Source organism: Tamandua tetradactyla, chromosome 20, assembly GCF_023851605.1.
Source record: "Tamandua tetradactyla isolate mTamTet1 chromosome 20, mTamTet1.pri, whole genome shotgun sequence".
Taxonomy (NCBI): Eukaryota; Metazoa; Chordata; class Mammalia; order Pilosa; family Myrmecophagidae; genus Tamandua; species Tamandua tetradactyla.
In genome coordinates, this window is record NC_135346.1 from 54,497,067 (window position 1) to 54,516,873 (window position 19,807).

The 19,807-nt window shown below is 40.8% G+C and overlaps 1 protein-coding gene across 2 annotated transcripts in view; it reads left to right on the forward strand.

The window, feature by feature from the left end:
- Nucleotides 1-4,711: 4,711 nt before the first annotated feature.
- CREBRF (CREB3 regulatory factor) overlaps nucleotides 4,712-19,807 on the forward strand; it is an 86,583-nt gene continuing 71,487 nt past the window's right edge. The window contains exon 1 of one of the 2 annotated variants that reach the window (XM_077137665.1): nucleotides 4,712-4,860. The gene's annotated coding sequence lies outside the window, so the exon portion shown is untranslated. Of the gene's footprint in view, nucleotides 4,861-5,755; nucleotides 6,364-19,807 lie in introns of those variants that run through there. The other variant, XM_077137666.1, reaches the window with a different exon arrangement.

Sequence of the window (19,807 nt, forward strand, 5' to 3'; positions counted from 1 at the left end):
GCCCAGTCATGTTCCTCCCTGGAAGCTGAGGGTGGGAGGAGGAAACTGATACTGTTGAGCACCTATTATGCATCAGGTCCTGTATTTTTTTTCAACTTCTTTTTATTGTATAACATAACATATACGCAAAGCAAAGAAAGAAAACAGCCATAGTTTTCAAAGCACTCTTCAACAGGTAGTTACAGCACAGATCCTAGAGTTTGTCAAGGGCTACCATATCATCATCTCCAAGATTTTTCCTTCTGGCTGCTCCAGAACGTTGGAGGCTAGAAGGAATAAATATTTTTTTACTATCACAATCGACCTTTTTTGTGTGAAAAATAACATATATACAAAAAAGCAATAAATTTCAAAGCACAGCCTAACAGTTGTAGAACAGAGTTCAGAGTTTGGTATGGGATACAAGTCCCACAATTTAAGATTTTTGCTTCTAGCTGCTCTAAGATACCGGAGACTAAAAGAAATATCAGTATAATGATTCAGCAATCATACTTGTTTGTTAAACCCTACCTTCCCTGTATAACTCCAACATCACCTTTGATCTTTCTCCCACTCTTTACTGGTATTTGGGCTATGCTCATTATACCTTTTTCATGTTAGAAGGCTGTCAATAATAAAGTGTAGGGAGATGGAGCTAGCTGATATTCTGGAGAAGCTGGGCCCTCTAGGTTTCAGGACTTAGCTGGACCAGGGACCCAACTGGAGGTTGTAGGTTTCTGGAAAGTTACCCTAGTGCATGGAATCTTTGTAGAATCTTATATATTGCCCTAGGTGTTCTTTAGGGTTGGCTGGAATGGTTTTGGTTGGGCAGGCCCCATATTTAATCCTCAATATCAACCTGTAAAGTAAATTATAACAGAAATTAAGGAACAGACCCAAGTAAACTAGCAAGAAACTGACATTGGAATACATATGTGTCTGACTACAAAACTCATGTTCTTAACAACACTAGGATCTTCCCTCTTAGAAACCCTGTAACAGTAGGTTTACTCTTACCAGTTTCCATGTGTGTCTCCCTTACTAGATTCTGAACTCCTCCCGGGCAAAGAGTATGACTTCCTTGCACACATTAGGTGCTCAACTAATGTCAATTCCTTCTCTCCTTTCCCTTTCCCTTCAATAGACACAGGGTTGAATATGAGATCTAATAGAGTGTTTTGCATTCTCCATAACTTCAATGATAGATTAACATTTATGCCATTTAATTTAATTGAGGAAGTAATATTAACACACATGATACAGATAATATGAAACAGTAAGAATAACTGAGCTACTGCTAGGTTGGGTGGTAGAGGATAGGGCATTAACGAAAGCAGAAATAGATGTAGTATATACACGCCATAAAAGGGGGAGGATTTTTGAGTCATGGCAGATTAACAGGATTTGGATGTTAATTTGTTCTTTGAGATCATAAGCAGTTACTAAGCCCCTCCCCACTGCTGGCTTTGTTGGGGCTGGGGAGTAGGGAGTGAGGGTGCAAGAGACAAGGTGGGGGGGCGGAATGGGTAAACTATGAAGGTAGGGATGGGTAAGGAAGCAAGATCAGTAAGTAAATGAAAACCTAGGGAAGGGTATTTGGAACTAAACTTGCTGCTTTCTGAGAAAAGTAAGAAACTGAAGTGCAGGGCTGTTACACAAAGAACACTGCATCCCATTGAGAGGTTAAGGCAGTGGGAAGAATTGACCTTTCTTATTCCCCCAAAGAATATTTTTTTTAGGAGGGATGAATGAGGGATGGGTGCCAATTGCCAGCCATCAATTAGTATCCTTTTTAGATTCACCCTCAGCAACACTCCAGTACTCTCAGGAGGAGAATGGGTTTTTAAAAGTGTCAAAAGGACACAGCTTTTCCTGGAGATCTTCCAGCTTTGAGTTAATTAATCTCACTCTGGAAGCTGTGAGATTTTAACATATCACAGGTCCAGAGGGGTCCGGAAGGAAAACAGACTCCAAAGGAGAGCACTCACTTAAAAGATGCGTACAAGATCAGGAGGCAGGGCTCAATCTGTGTTTCTAATGAAGAAGTACACAGAGTGTCGACTTCAGGTCAGAGGGAAAGTTAGGACCTTTGGCAGCTGCTTTAATGTTAAAGCTAGAGGAATGGTTGAGAACAGCCAGTTCTAGTCCAGATTTCTCATGGCATAGAAACTGCAACCCAGAGAGGTCAAGCCCCTCACCCTGGATCTCAGGGTGGAAGAGTCCAAATACGGTCTTGGTTCCAAAAACAGCACCCCCAATACGTCAAGGTTTAAAATGAGTGAGATGAGATACAAAGAGTATCTCTGGAAGGATGCACAGAGCATGGGTAACTATGGTTGCCTCTGAGAAGGGGGAGTGGGGAAGGAGGCTAGGAACAGTGGGTAGGAAAAATTTACTGAATATCCTTTTGTACCTTTTGAATTTTGTACCAGGTATATATGTTACCTAATTAAAAAATAACTGATTTGTAAAAATTCAATGGAGTCCTAAGTATCTATTGCTTCGTCTCATATTTGTATAAAACTTGTTTTTCTGAGTCAGACTAGCCCAGTATGTAAATTATTCCACAGAAGGTTATACACTCTGGATATGGCAATGCCAGGCCAGCTGGTTACTACTTCATGGCTGGAACGAGAAGAGCCTCCCCAACCTCAAGCCAGAGTCCCAACTTCCTGCCAACTTTGGGGCAGAAGCTGGCAAGATAAAACCCAGAGAAACAAAAATCAGTCAAGAGTCTGTGATTTCATTCACTTCAGAGCAGGATATAGTTGTTAACGAATCTTGTTGGAAAGGTCTCCTGTGGCCAGAATGTGCTCTCGATAACAAGAGAAGATGTAAAAACAGAAACCCAGGGTAATGCAGCAATAAGAGCCTTCGCTGGACAGAGCCTTGTGCAAGGTCGGGGAGAGAGAATGCCTGTGTCTGAAGGGAAGGGCTACAATGGAAGAACTAACCATCTGCTGTTTTTTTTTTTTCTTTTCCAAAATAGTATTTTTTCCAAAAATAGTATTAAAAGAGAGGACAGTCTTATTATTTCATGGAGATTTAAAGCATGAATCTCTTATGAACGAGTGGGGAGAAACTGGCTCAATATTCCCAGACTGGTTTTTCCATTTTAAACTCTATTTGATGTGGAAAATTAGATATGGTGTATTAGACTTCTAAAAAGAGAAGGTAATTATAGTCCAGCCACTTCCTGTACAGTAGGGAAAACACATTTCTTCAGTGGGTATTGGGACCTACTGTGTGCTGAGCATTGTGGGGAATTCAGAGAGAAGATTTACTCTTACTTTCCTCCTGTCACGTATCTACATATACCTATCAAAAGTGCATACAAAACTATTAGTGGCTGTTGGATTGCCAAAGTTTAGAATTATCCTTTCTTGCTACTTAATCTACAGATCTCCCAAATGATGCCCTTGAAACAATCTACTAATAGCTGTTATTCATTAAATGCTTATTTTAGCCAGGCACTTTGGTAAGTGCTTTATATGAATTATTTCTCTTAGTCCCATGAAGTACTTTTATTTTACAGAGATGGAAACTGAGCTTCAGAGAAGTTAAATAATTTCTGCTGGTTCACATATAATGGAACAAGGATTTAAGTCCAGATTGTTACTCATCCAACCAGTACTTAATGACTACTATGTGCCAGGCACTTACCAGGCACGGAGGGTAGAAGATGAACAACACTGCCAGTCCCTGCCCTCTTAGAGCTTAGGTCTGTAGAAGTCTCTATGATTCCAAAATCCATGGTTTTGACATTATTATACTACTCTCCTAGATCCTGCAAAGGGGAATAACGTTTTCAAAGGCAATTACTGAGTATATGAGAAAACTGGCATCTTGAAAGAATGTGGTCAAGATCTTTTCCCCAGTCCTCTCTCCCTGTGCTTACTAAGATCAAAATTTTTGTTCTGTGCATAGAAGATACCTCCTGTGCCCTTAACGGGTGTAAGGAGCAGCCTGCAAGCACAAGCTATGAAACGGACTCCTCTGAGTCATCTCCCCAATGGAAAAATGGACGTCGATGCTATTGCATTTGTTTCAGATGAGGAACTCCCACATAGCACACGTTCAGTAAAGGGTCGCTCTTGTTACTAACAGTTTCAGGAAGACACAAGAAAACCTAAGGACCATGTATTAGGAAAGCTTGTTTCTCCAGGCGTTCTGTGTGAACAGTTGTATATAGGTCTTCTCTCCTTTAAGGTGCGTGCGGTCTGATTAACCTCTGTGTTTGAGGCGTACGTGCTATTAGTTGAATGAATGAATGGGAATGACTGAAGGGACAATCAATCTCGCAATGAATTAAGAGGTTCACAATGGGGATGACATCGGTAAAACAGGAGCACGTCGATACAATCCCCCTACTAAGTTAACGCTCTTTATTGCCTTAATTTTTTCAAATTTCAGTGATCTTAAAGTGTACAATGGGTGTAAGGACACTTCAGGTCTCACCATGTAGTTTTGCAGATAAGACGTGAAAGGCTTTGTAAATTTTACAGCCTCCACATACGCGAGGGGCCCGGTGGCAGACACAGCCCACGCCCACGCTCCAGCAGCAGGCGCCGGTGCCGCTCCGCCCCCTCTTCCTGGTTTTCCCGGCGACCCGCCCCTCGGGCATCATGTGACAGGGGTGCAGGGCCGGGCTAAGCCCTTCATTGGGCCGACTGAAGAACGTCTCGCGATTGGTCCGCGGCCGGCGGGCCCCCGCCTCCCTCCTCCTCCTCGCCGCGGCCCACGTGAGGGGGGCGAGTCACGCGATTTCCGGGAACCCGTCAGGAAGGACATAAACAAAACAAACCCGAGGCAGCATGGAGAGGGGCCGTGGCCCCTGCAGCAGAACCGGACCCAGCCCCTGAGCGGGCCCCACAGCCACAGGTGAGCCTCGCTGCCACTGCCCGGAGCCCGTAGGGGCTTGGACGGGGGGACGAGCCGGGAAGGGGGCGGAGGAGAGCCCTGGCCTAGGAGGTAGCAACAGCGCTCGGGCCCTGAGCCGGGCCGGCGCGGGGCGGGGGCCCAGACCAGGACCCAGGCTGGGGGCGCGCGGGTCTCGGGCCGCCGCCTGCCGGTCACGGGGGCGCCCGCTCCCCCTCCCCCACCCCCGGCCCGGGACGGTTACATAAAGCGCGGGGCAGCCGAGAGGGAACCCAGAGCGGGCGGCGGACTGGGCCGGGAATGGGCAGTGCCGGGCGTCCGCCCTGCCGGGCGCCTCGGCCCTTCACGGCTATCTCCGAGTCGGGGGCCGCGGCTGCCGGCAACCGGCCTGTCAGAGAAGCGAGCGGGTGGGAGGGGCCGGGGAGGGGAGGGGAGGCTGGCCGAGGAGATGGAGAGGGGCGTGTGAGGAAGGGCCCGGGCTGCGGAGGTTGGAGCCGCGCCGGCAGGAGACGAGCAAGCGCGGGCTGGGCTGAGGGGGGCCCCGGCAGGGATTTTCGGGGACAACCGCTCCCCCTTCTCTTCCCCGCCCTGGAGGCAACGGGCAAGAGGGGCCTCCCTCTCGGGATTTGTTTATATGTCTTCTCAAAGCAGCTTGAAGCGGCTCGTAGGCGGTGCCCTCGGCGTTGTGTGGCAGGTAGTGCCGTCCAATGGAGCAGGCGGATGGAAGCTTCCGAGCCAATGGGCGCGTAGGAGGCGGTGCCGCGACCCTCCAGTTGTGTAGTGTGTGCTGGGGGTGGGCCGGGCGGGGCGGCCATGTTAGATGGGAGGGGACCAGTGGTGGTGGGTCCCTGAGAGGGGTGGAGACAGGGCAAAGGGCGAGGGAGCCGGGCCGGGGGCGTTTCGGGTATCAGAAGGCGAGTCCGATCGGACCAGGAAGTAGCTCAGGGGAGCCTGACCCACCGCTCTCCTCACTCGAGCAGCGGCGGCAGGGAAGTACCGAGGGCAGTCAAGCCTCCCCTGGGGGTGGTTCCTGGGACTAGATGGAGCTCAGTCTCTGGATTCTCCTTTTCTCGGCCCTACGCTGTCTTTTCTGATAAATCAGACCGCCAGACCCTGTAATTGCCCTCCTTTGACCCAAGAAAGCATATCTTTCTGCTGTTTCTGAGCGGTCTTGAGCCTTAAGGAGGTACTTGGATAACTAACGGGCTGATTTCGGTACCAGGCCTCAGATAGAGGCAGACATTGAGGGAGAAGTTCGGCTTCTCTGGATTTTGCAAAGAGAAAACCCCGATTGGAAAAGCCGAGAAAGTTGAGGCCTGAGCAAGGTTTCCATATTTATCATTAGGATATCTTCTAAAAAGCAGGACCTCGTGCGTGTTCTAGTCTTAGAATTTGCCCCTCCTCATTGGTAGTTCACATAAATCAACTTCATGAGAAAACTAAGGCTTGAGAAAATTATTTAGGTTTGAAAGTTTTGTAGGAGTTTGTCTTGCGACTATTCTGCAGGTGAGAAATAGGATCAAGGTCTGACTTATTTCTTCTTAAAAAGCAGAAATAAGACTTTTATGTAAATCTTGTGATCTGGCTGTCACTTGATTGATTTTTAAATATTTTTTTCAGTTTTCTTTTAATCCGAAACAACTAGGAGAAACACCTAAGGTGAAGGGAAACAATGGTATGAGTAATTAGAAAAACCACTTATTTTACTTTGATTGTATAATGTGATTATTTGGCACCATGTCGACCTTGATAGATACTTAATTTAGGCATATGTTATCAGTTTACAACCTGTGATTACATTGGTATTGCCAAGAGTACCAGGCTTTTGCTGCATCTTGAGTTAATCACTTAGAGTAAGAACATGCTTTAGATATATCATGTAGGGGGGGGGGGGCTATTCAAGAGTTGATTGTATTTATTTAAGAATTTGCACCATCTCCTATTCTGTTAACTGGCGAAAATAATAGTTGGTGAAGAAATGATTTATTGGTTTTTGTATTTGTTTGACGTGATTGATTCATACAGCTCTGTTAAGAATGATCCTTAAAAATATAATCCCTGATTAAATCATTTGATAGGCTTTGCAGTTATTAAGTGTGACTTTTATAGCAAATAAAAATATAAAATATTAGCTGATTTTAACTAGTTCTTACTTTATCAGTTAGTATTGTGTTGTTTTCTAAATTCTAGCTCTCTGCAGTGGCATCAAGGGAAGGGTAGCTAAAATTAAAAACTGTTTCAGTGATACCTAGAATACTTATTCAAGGCAATTTTTACTTTTGCATTGGTTGATAAAGGCAGTTAGCATTGCTTATTTAATGTAATGCTCTCTTATTTTAAGAATGGCAAATAAATCCAACAGAACTTATTTGGATGTAGTTATTTTATATGACTGGTATAGCAGCTTTGGGATTTTTAGATTGGTAAACATAGAAGAGGTTAAACGCATCCAGAAGAAATTTTTGGATGCTCCACTTACCATCCGATGCTCTCTCATGGCAGGTGAAAGCAATGTCCTGTTTAATTCCCTGAGTGGTAGCGGTATGCTAATGTAAGGAGTAAAGGAATATCAACTGTGTTTCCGGTGCCTGGTTGCAGTTAACTGAATACACCTGGCAATGAAAGTAAAACGCGTTTGTTGACTCTATAATGTAGCACGGTTATTAAAATATTAAGATAACGAAATTCACTATTTGCATTTTTTTCTTTTGCATGGGCAGGCACCGGGAATCGAACCCGAATTTCTGGCATGGCAGGCCAGAATTCTGCCTGCTGAGCCACCGCGGCCCGCCCACCATTTGCTTTTAAAGCACAGCTTTTAGTCAGTATTGTTTATTATATGATTTTGAATGAAAAAGCAGTGGTTCACTTCCACGTGGATTTGTACTGACCGTTTTACTATATTCAGTAGCTCATTCCAGAGTAGTTAAACTCTTAGGCTACACATATATTTAATTTCCAGATCATTGCTTCTGAATTATTTTAAGATATGTCCACAGACTTTTTCTGTAAAGGATCAAATAGTAGATAATTAGGCTTCATGGACCAGACAGTCTCTATTGCACCTACTTAAGGCTGCAGTTGTGGCATGAAGACTGCCATGGACAATATGTGCAGGGCTGAATTGCAATAAAATTTTATTTACAAGAAAGGGCTGTGACTTTATAGTTTGTTTCTTGATCCCTGTCCTAAGTGATCAGAGGTAAAAAAAAAAAAAAAAAACCTGGGTTTTAAGTACTTAGATGTTAAGCTGTTGCAGAACATATAAATATGCACTTTAGATAACATTTGAACACCTGCAGAATGTACAGTCTCCTGCCTTGAAGAATTTTTAGTACAAGAGCACATGCCAACATTGTAGTCTATATTTTACTTCATTTACATAGAGTTTCCTGAAAAGCTGTTTAAAGCAAGTGCTGGTATATGAATTCCTATTTCTTTTCAGATATACATTTTGATGGAAAAATAAATTTGGCCCCAAGATTGATACCTAAGAACTTGAAAACATTTAGAATATGGTCCTATTGTGGTTTAAAAGCGCATTTAGCATATCATTCCTGACAAAACTGTGTAACAACCATTTCTAGAAAAGTTAATCAAGTTAATAGTCAACTCACTTAGCTCTTATATTCAAATATATAGTTAATTTAGCATTCCCATTGATTGTGCCATTTCCTGGGGTATTTGTAGAATTCACTAGGTAGATTAGGTTAGTTTTTTAAACAGGACCCAAATGATAATAGATTTTCCACCTTCTTCTCCCTGGAAAATGTCAAGCGGTGCTAAGTGCCCAATGAAGCACAGATGCTCTGCCTGAAAATATTAAACAAGCAAATACTGTATGTTTTTTTCATGTATAGTATTTTAGATTCTTGGCTGCTAAAACAAATACAATGGGTTGGCTTAGCTAAAGGAATTTCCTGGCTCATGGTTTCAGAGGCTAGAAGGCTTGCTTCCTCCTTGGATTGTTTTCTACTGACTGACCCTCAGTCTTTTGGAATTCCTTGGTTTTTCTGTCATGTGGCAGTGTACATAGCAGTGTCTTCTTTGTCTGCCAGGTTCTATTGACTTTCAGCTTCTTTCTTCTCCTGTGGCTTCTCTTTCTGTGTCTGATTTTCTTTGTTTATAAGGACCTCAGCCACATTGGATCAGGCCCACCCTCATTCAGTTTGGACACCCATTTAACTCATAACATTTTCAAAGGTTCTGTTACAGATGTGTTCACCAAGAGTTGGGACATAAACATACCTTTTGCTTGAGATATGATTGATTCCCAAGCAGATAGCTTTTTGCTTTATTTTGTGTGTAATACTTTGACAATTTTATCAACTTGAGTTGAATTTCCAATGGAGGCATGAAGGTTTAGAAAGGAAATGTATTGAGCACTGTGAACTATAAAGCATCATGTGACTTGTAATCTTGTTTCCAGTTCTGGCTAGCTAGCCTGTTCTCTGGCTGGATGGCCATCGGTAATCTCAGTTTATTAATTTGTAATGGTAGGAGTTAGTGATATTTTCCATCTCACAGAAGGATATTGGGAAATTGTTAGTTACTGTGTTCTCAAGCTCTTGTACCTTTGAAGATGGTATTTCTTTGGGCTACTTGGAATCACATCTCCAATCTGAATTTGATTTTCTTTTTCTTAGTTTCATTGTACTTTCAGTTTATCTTTATTAGCACTTGCTCCACTCTGGTATTTGTTTTCCCATTAAACTGTAAGCTCCCTGAGGTCAGAGTCTGCCTCTTATTTTTATGTCCTCAGTACCCAGTGTTATATATAACACTGCACCTGACACTTTTTAATTCTTGAAACTGTTTAAATAAATGAATGAATTACTAAACACTGCTTATCTGGAAGGTAATAAAGTCCACTGTTAATAGAGGTGTTGCGCTTTTCTTAGTTGGGAGGTAAGTTTCATGGGGGGGGGGGGGAAGTAATCACATCTGCTCAAAAAAGCCTCCATTCTGAAATTGACAGTTTTAAGAAAGCTTATGGAAAAGCTGTTTTAATGATACCTAAAAATCCCTTGTATTCTTTGGTTAAATTGTTTTCAGATAAGCTTCATTAGATTTGTTGACTACTCGTTTCAAGGAAAAGAAAAGTTGTGCTTTGCCCTTTGGATTTGTCATTAGCTCTTGGCACCCTTGGTCTCTGGGTGTTTGATAGATATGAATGAAGTTGTTACTGTAATAATTCTCTTATTTCTTAGAGGTTTGGAACCTCTAAGAAATTCTTAGAAGTTCATCTACATAAAGGGTCCTTTTTTTTGGGAAAGCACTATAAATTCATTCTTGCTAATAAGTCTGTTTCATCTCTGTGGGGTAGGCTGCACTTGGAATTGGGTTTGTGCAGGAGACTGCAGTGATAACCTTGGTGACCATGGTACCATTCCATTGCCAGCCAAGCCTTAATGCCTTGTCATCAGTTTATGACTTTCTTCCAAAATCTATATAAAAACTCTCCTCCCTAACAGGTTTCTAATCCACTGATCTCTTACTGCTAATCCAGGCAACTCTGATCATCCCATTATTTTGCCATTTCAACAGCAAAACCACTTTTATGTTTTGATTACAAATCATGCTTTACTTATCTTTGGGTATCATTAACTTTGACAGTTTCCTATAAAAGCTTCATGAGTTTACTGATTTCTTGTCCTTCAACTTTATTCAGTTTCTTATTCATTTATTTCCTTCCACATAATGTCTTATATCTTTGAGGGTTTAAGGTGCTTTTTTTATTTTATGAAGGAAGCTTCCTCTTTGCTACACAACATTCCTTGTGGAATTGCCTTCTTTTCTCTATTATAGGTTTGCCCTTCACTAAGAAATGTAAAGCATTACCAAAATTAAACTTTAAAAGATTAGGTTATTGATAGTATTGGGAGGAATTAAGGGTAGAGTAGATGTATTCTTGTTCAAAATAGTACTTCAGGAATCAAGTCACTTGAGAAGTCCTTCAAACAGGAATCCTGGCTTCTAGCATCTTACTTTGGTTGTATAAAATGTGATCGATTTTTACAGTTTTTTGAATTGCTTTTTAGTTGAGAGTTGTTGTCTTTCCTGTTGAATCCTCTACTGCAGTTACCCAGAGACAGATAGAGGAGAAAGACATTGCAGTTCAGTGTTATGATAGTATTTCAGAACAGAATGTTTTGAAAGTGTGGAAGAGGCACTGCTTACTCTGCCTGAGAAAGTTGGAGAAGCTTCACAGGAAAGGTGACATTTGAGTTGGGTTTTGAATAGTGAAGGATGCATTCGTAGTCCAAGTCAAGGAGGCATAAAAAAGTGTACAAGATGTGTGGGGTGGAGTTGGGTATGAGAAGGCGTGAACCAGGGCACAGGCAATGAGGAGGCAAGAGGAAGAGGCCAATCTGTGATATCTAGGAATAATGCACTTTTTTACTCTCATTTTGTCCCCTCATTTTCTTATACACACTGGTTCTGTGATGTTAGGTCTCAGGTCTTTTTGTTCTGTAGCTCTGACTTTGGTTGTTTGATCTGTTTTCTCCTAGTTTTTAGTTTTTCATTTAGTCTCTCATCAAAGTCTAATCCACCTCCTTTCATTTCTTATCTTCTCATCTGTCCGTACTGAGGGCTGTACCTTTAATTTTCTGTTTTTTTTTTTTGTACCTTTAATTTTGACTAAATGTGTGCTTTGCTTTTATTTCACCTCTATGCTTTTCTATCTCCCTTTGCTCATTTTGGGTTTATCTTAGACCCTTACCTTTCCTTTGAAAAAGAAAAAGCAACAATTTTTTATTTTGAAATAATTTTAAACATACAGGACAGTTGTAAAAATAGTGCACACCCCATACAGAGAACTCCAACATATTCTCACCTCCCTAGATACCCAGATCTACCAGTTTTAACATTTTGCCACCTTCGCTGTGTTATTCTCTCTAGCACATATCTATTTACCTATTTATTTTTAAAATATTTTAGATCAGGTTGCGCACATCATATTCTTTGAAATGTAATATTTCCACATGAATTTCCTATGAACAAGAATATTCGGGGCGGGCCGCGGTGGCTCAGCGGGCAAAGTGCTTGCCTGCCATGCCGGAGGACCTCGGTTCGATTCCCGGCCCCAGCCCATGTAAAAAACAAAAACAAACAAACAAAATACAATAAAAAACAAGAAAATGTTTAAAGATGTTTCCCTTTCTTCCTCCCTTCCTTCCTTCTATCCTTCCTTCCTTCTCTCTGTCTTTCCTTCCCTTCCTCCCTTTAAAAAAAAAAAAAAAAAAAAAAAAAAAAAATAATATTCATGCATGTAATCATCTTAAATGCATTTATCAAGTTCAGGAAATTTAATGTTGATATAAAGATTACATTCTATATTTCAATTTTTTCTTAAGTCTCAGTAATGTCCTTTTAAGCCTTTTCTCCTTCATTCTTAAATCCCATCAGAATCAAGTGTTGCATTTGTCATCTCTCTTTTTTTTTCAAATTGCGGAAACATATACAACATACATCTTCCCATCCGAACCTCTCCCAAGAAAACTATTCAGTGAGATTAATCACATTTACAGTGTTGCAATACCCTCACCACCATCCATTCCTAGGTTTTTCTCTTCACCTAGTATAGAAACCCGAAACTTCATTTTGTGTTAACTCCCCATTGTCCCTACCCACGAGCCTTGATAACCTGTAGTCTATTTTGTGTCACTATGAGTTGGCATGTTGTCTTATATTTTCTTTGTGGTTTCCATGGGACTTTAACATCCTAAATCTGAGCAGTCTTTTTTGCTTTGATGCCAACTTAACAACTTTAGTAGTGTGCATAAACTATTGTCCTATACCTTTCTGTCTCTCCACCCTTATGTAGTTATTGTCACAGATTACATACTTATACATTATGAATTCCAAGCCATTGATTTATTATTATATTTTATGCATTTGCTTTTTAGATTGTGTAGGAAGTACTGGTATTTTTATTTATCCATGTCATCTTTACCAGCAATCTTTTTTTCTTCATGTGACTTCAGCCATTTGTCTAGTGTCCTTCTTTTCTTTTTTTTTTTTTAATTTTTTTTATTAATCAAAAAAAAGAAAAGAAATTAAGACAACATTTAGAAATCATTCCATTCTACAAATGCACTCAGTAATTCTTAGTATCATCACATAGATGTATGATCATCATTTCTTAGTACATTTGCATCGATTTAGGAAAAGAACTAGCAAAACAGCAGAAAAAGATATAGAATGTTAATATAGAGAAGAGAATTAAAATAATAATACTACTAATATATTATATATAAAAAGGAAAAAGAAAAAAACAAAAACAAAAGATACAAACACACAAACAAACAAACAAAAAACCATATTTCAGGTGCAGCTTCATTCAGTGTTCCAACAAGTTACATTACACTTAGGTATTATTGTGCTGTCCATTTTTGAGTTTTTATATCTAGTCCTGTTGCACAGTCTGTATCCCTTCAGCTCCAATTACCCATTATCTTACCCTGTTTCTAACTCCTGCTGGTCTCTGTTACCAATGATATATTCCAAGCTGATTCTCGAATGTCGGTTCACATCAGTGGGACCTTACAGTATTTGTCCTTTAGTTTTGGGCTAGACTCACTCAGCATAATGTTCTCTAGGTCCATCCATGTTATTACATGCTTCATAAGTTTAGTCTGTCTTAAAGCTGCATAATATTCCATCGTAGGTATACGCCACAGTTTGTTTAGCCACTCGTCTGTTGATGGACATTTTGGCTGTTTCCATCTCTTTGCAATTGTAGATAATGCTGCTATAAACACTGGTGTGCAAATGTCCGTCTGTGTCTTTGCCCTTAAGTCCTTTGAGTAGATACCTAGCAGTGGTATTGCTGGGTCGTGATTCATTCTGCCATTCTATGTCTTTTGATTGGGAAATTCAGTCCATTAACTTTTAGTATTATTACTGTTTGGATAATATTTTCCTCTACCATTTCGGCTTTTGTATTATATATATCATATCTGATTTTCCTTCTTTCTACACTTTAGTCCATACCTCTCTCTTCTGCCTTTTCGTATCTGACTCTAGTGCTCCCTTTAGTATTTCTTGCAGAGCTGGTCTCTTGGTCACAAATTCTCTCAGTGACTTTTTGTCTATAAATGTTTTAATTTCTCCTTCATTTTTGAAGGACAATTTTGCTGGATATAGGAGTCTTGGTTGGCAGTTTTTCTCTTTTAGTAATTTAAATATATCATCCCACTGTCTTCTAGCTTCCATGGTTTCTGCTGAGAAATCTACACATAGTCTTATTGGGTTTCCCTTGTATGTGACAGATTGTTTTTCTCTTGCTGCTTTCAAGATCCTCTCTTTCTCTTTGACTTCTGACATTCTAACTAGTCAGTGTCTTGGAGAACGCCTATTTGGGTCTATTCTCTTTGGGGTGCGCTGCACTTCTTAAATCTGCAGATTTAGGTCTTTCATAAGAGTTGGGAAATTTTCAGTGATAATTTCTTCCATTAGTTTTTCTCCTCCTTTTCCCTTCTCTTCTCCTTCTGGGACACCCACAACACGTATATTTGTGAGCTTCATATTGTCATTCAGTTCCCTGATCCCCTGCTCAAGTTTTTCCATTCTTTTCCCTATAGTTTCTGTTTCTTTTTGGAATTCAGATGTTCCATCCTCCAGTTCACTAATTGTAGCTTCTGTCTCTTTAGATCTACCATTATAGGTATCCATTGTTTTTTCCATTTTTTCTTCTTTGTCCTTCACTCCCATAAGTTCTGTGATTTGTTTTTTCAGATATTCTATTTCTTCTTTTTGTTCAGCCCATGTCTTCTTCATGTCCTCCCTCAATTTATTGATTTGGTTTTTGAAGAGTTTTTCCATTTCTGTTCGTATATTCAGCATTAGTTGTCTCAGCTCCTGTATCTCATTTGAACTATTGGTTTGTTCCTTTGACTGGGCCATATCTTCAATTTTCCGAGCGTCATCCATTATTTTCTGCTGGTGTCTGGGCATTTGATCAGATTTCCCTGGGTGTGAGACCCAGCTGGTTGAAAGCTTTTTCTGTGAAATCTCTGGGCTCTGTTTTTCTTTTCCTGCCCAGTAGGTGGCGCTCGTGGCGCTCGTCTGTCTGCACGGCAGTCGGCCCGGGAAACCGCGCGTGGAGGCGGGGGTCGCTGGCCGGCGTGGCTTGGGAGAGTGCCGGTCCTAATTGCCCAGCTGGCCCGAAACGCCAAGCGTGACGGGAGGGCCCCGCTATCCAACGTTCCCAGTCAGACCGGGGAGCCACGTGCGTGGAGGGGACCCCAGTCGCCAGCCGCCCCGGCCGGGAAAACGCGCGCCCCTCGGGTATCTCACCGCAGCAGATTCTCCCTGCCCGTTCAGCCGTTCCAGAATGGGGTACGCTGTCTTTTTGGTCTCTGTCGTGACTCGGGGAGCTGTTTCGTATTGTTTCTGTTTCTTTAGTTGCTTTTCTGGAGGAGGAACTAAGACCCGCGCGTCTTACTAAGCCGCCATCTTCTCCGGAAGTCGGGCACTTTAATTTTAATGGCCACTGCTCTAATCCTTAAAACAGTTTTACAAAGTATGTATTTCTATCCCCATTTCTCAAATGGAAGCAAATAGAAGCTCAGAGAGGTTAGGTGACCTTCTCAAGGACACACAGGTTAAAAGGGGTCAAGTCAGGATTCAAATTCAAGTCTGGTTCTGCTCTCAACTCCAGTGCCTTTCATACTTAGCTTCAAAGAAACTTGAGAAATACTATGTACCTTATCTTACCATAACACAGGCAAAAAATACCCACAGCTGGAGTTTTGAAAAAAATGGGTAACTCTCTTCAGAAAACATACTAGGTACTACACACTGGAAGGTAATAAAAGCTTAGATGTTGCAAACAAGGGACAACATAATGGAAAGGGAGACGGATCAAAAAAAAGAAATAGGGAAAATTTTCTGCAATTCTACACCACGTAGGTGTAGGTTTCTACTGTCCAGCATCTACTCCTTATTCCTGTGGAATTAATTCTCTTCATTTGGGATCCAACCTCCACAACCTCCATCTTGTGATCCCATAGTGTCCTTCTTTTCAACCTGAGAAAAATTCCTTTAGAATTTTTTATAGGGCCATCTACTGGTGATGAAGTTCCTCAGCTTTTGTTGATCTGGGAATATCTTAATTCCTCCCTCATTTTTGAAAGACTGTTTTGCCAGATACAGAGTTCGTGATTGGCAATTTTTGTTTCCAGCACTTCAGATACTCTTCCCACTGCCTTTTTGCCTCCATGATTTCCAGTGAGAAATCAGCACTTAATCTTATTGAGTCTCTCTTGTATGTGGCACATTGTTCTCTTTTGTGACTTTCAGAATTCACACTTGTAGACAGTTTGATTATGCCATGGCACGGAGTGGATTTATTTGAGTTTATTTTCTTTGAAGTGTATTGAGCATCTTGGATGTATATATTCATGTCTTTCATTAAATTTTGGTAGTTTTCAGCCTTTATTTCTTTGAATTTTTTTTTCTGGCCCTTTTCCGCTTTTTTTGTTTCTGGAACTCCCACATTATGTAATTGGTACACATGATGGTGACACACAGGTTCCTCAAGCTGTGTTTACTCTTCTTCATTCTTTGTTCTTTCTGCTCCTCAGATTCGGTGATTTGATTTCAATTGTTTTGACCTCAAGTTCATTGATTTTTTCTGTAGCCAGCTCCAATCTGCTGTTCTAGAGAATTTATAATTTCTGCTGCTGTGGGCTTTAGCTCTATTTTGCTCCTTTTCATAAGTTCTGTCTCTTTATTGCTGTTCTCTTTATGTTCAGCTCTTGTTTTTCTGATTTCCTTTAGTTCTTTGTCCATGTTTTCTTTAGCTCTTTGAGCATCTGTATTTTTTAAAGCCTTTGGAATGTTGTAGGTCAGATCCTTATCATTGATGATTTTTAATACTTTAATCTTCTCTTTTGCCTGGGCCATCACTTCCTGTTCCTTTGTATGTTTTGTAATCTTCTATTGAAACCTGGGCATTTTGATATTTTAATGTGTTATTACTGGAATTTAGACTCTTGAGGCATCTGTTCCTTAAGTTTGTATCCTACTGATTTATGAAAGAGCTTTCCTTGAATGCCAGGAGCTAACAAAAAGTAAGAAAAAAAAAACACATTTTTCAGTCTTTGCAGACTGAACATTTGTGAATGCTTTACTTTAGGGCTTATCCATACTACATTAAGTTTGGAGAATAACTCCAGGCCAAAGTGAAGAAACCTCTGTGATCCTTTCTGCACATGACTTTTGTCTTGAGCAGGGGCCTGTGGCCCTAGGAATTCCCCCATGGTTTATACAGATACAAATATCCCTTTTTCCTTACAGTTTTCTCAAGGTCTTGGCACTGCATTCTATATCCAACACCCAGCAATCCCTTGCCCCAGGCAGCATGACTTAAATACTCTCCCACACCACTCTATGGGAGAGCTCTTTGAAGCAGCTGTTACATGCAAAGCTAGTTCTGGGACAGCAAGTCCCTCAGGGCACCACCGGATGGATTGGGCCAAACACACATGCTCCCACATGTGCAGGGGGTTACTCTGTTCCCTTCATAACTGGGATTAGGCATCTGCACTGGAAATAGGACTTGGCTCTGTGCAGAGCAAGCTGGTGAGGGGTTAAGGCAGAGGCCAGTCTTGGCGCTACAAGGTCCTACAGTTTTTTTGCAGCCTTTTTCTTGACTTGGTGCTCACCTTATTATTGCCATCCTTTAACTGTTTTGTAGAGCTTTTAGAAAGATGCTTCTGTCAGTTCCTGGTGGTTATTCAAAGCTTCAGTAGGGGTCGGAACCCTGAAGTGCCTTACTGCATCATCCTGGTCAAGGTGGCATCACTTTTCTCTTTGCTGTATTAAGAAAACTTTGCACACCATCTGATTGTTTTGCTTACGGAACAGCAATATTGAAATCCATGCGTTGATTCCCTCTTTGGAAATCTTACAAGAGCAACTAGTCTTTTATACCTATCTAAGAGGTAATTATCCATCTTAATGAATTCCTTTTTTTTTTTTTTTTTTACATGGGCAGGCACCAGGAATTGAACCCAGGTCCTCTGGCATGGCGGGCAAGCATTCTTGCCTGCTGAGCCACAGTGGCCCATGAATTCCTTTTTATGAAGCATTCTCCTTTGTATTCAAAGATGCCTCCTCTTACGGGTTACAGTGCAGAATATGACTATATTGTATGCTATATTTTCTACTTCTTACACACCTTAAAATTGTTTAATAAGGAGACCCAATTCAAATCTCACCTTTTCCCTGAAGCTTCCCACACTTTTCCTGGTAGAGTTGGTAGTACCTTTCTTTGTAGTTTTATAGTATTTTCTAAGCATCTCTTTTTAAAAATCAGTTTTGTTGAGGTATAATTTACATAAAATAAAATTTACCCAATTTTAAGTGTACATTTTGAGTAATTACAATGTGTGCAGTCATCTAGCCACCACCATAATCAAGTTACAGAACATTTCCATCACCAGAGGAAGTTTTGTCGGACCCCTTTGCAGTCACCCCTGAGTGCAGTCCATCACCCCAGGCCCCTGATTTGCTTTCTGAGCACTATAGTTTTGCCTTTTCTGGAAATCCATCTAAATGGAATCATAGAGTAAGTAGTCTTAAGCAGTCTTTGAAGCCTGATTTTTTTTAATTTAATTTAATGCTTTTGAGACTTCTGCATATTGATTTATGTCTCAGTAGTTGATTCCTTTCTGGTCTATGGCTGTACCAAGATTTGTTTATCCATTTACCAGTTGATGGACATTTGGGCTGCTTACAGATTTTAGACCACTATGAATAAAGTTTCTGTGAACATTCATTATAGTCTTTGAAATAAATCTTTCTCTTTGCTGTATTAAGAAAACTTTGCACACCATCTGATTGTTTTGCTTACAGAACAGCAATATTGAAATCCATGCGTTGATTCCCTCTTTGGAAATCTTACAAGAGCAACTAGTCTTTTATACCTATCTAAGAGGTAATTATCCATCTTAATGAATTCCGCAGCATTACTTTTTAATCTGGAGGTCGAGTTGCAGAGTAATTAGGAGGGAAAGCCCTCGAGTTAACTATGTCACAACCAGGCTTTTGCTAGCTCTGTGGTTTTGAGCATCTCTTAGATTTCTTTTCTGTAAAACAGAACTGGTTGGGGATCTGCACGAGCTGCTGATTTAAAGTGGGTAACTGTGACTTCAGGTCAAGTGGTGGCTTTGTGGGTAATACGAAATTCGCCAGATAATGATTTCTTTCTTCCAAAAGAGTGGCATTCAATAGAATCAGGAATTTTATGTCAGACTTCCAATTTAAGTGCTGGCAATTAAAATTAAAAAGTTTCATAACACTAATGTGGGAGCAGAACCCAGTCTTTCTATGGGCGTTGATTTGTGGCTGCAGGACAGTTTGAGACCTCTGCTTTAAACCTTCAGTTAACTTTCTCTTCTGTTTTAAAATGTTCCTCCTAATAGAACTCCTTAGGTCCCTTTTATCTTTGTTTTATAGCTTAGCATAATTGCTAGTTTACAAACTTCATAGGCATACTAACAATACAGAATGCCTGATGGGGTGGAGGTGGGGGTGGGGGAATGGGTCCAGGTTCTGGTTTCTCTTTGTACTTCTTCCTTGATAGCTCCTGGTTCTATTCAATGCTATGTTTTCTCAGCAGTTGAGATGGTCTGCCTCCTTTGTGTGATTTATTCTGAGCCCTTTTAAGATAAGCATAGAATAGATTAAGCTGTATGTGTATGTTTGTACATTTATTAGAATCTACACATTCACAGACTCTAACCCTATGTATGTAAAGATTAATTTTATATGAGTCCATCCCTCCGGTTGCCCTGAATCTATGGTGAAGCCAGTATAATTAAGTATAAAAGCATGATAAATTATATGTAACTGAATAAGAAGAGCAATCATCTCTTTCAAATGGCCATTTCCCCTAGTGAGTTATTTTTCAGTTTTTTATGTATAGAAATGACTAGGT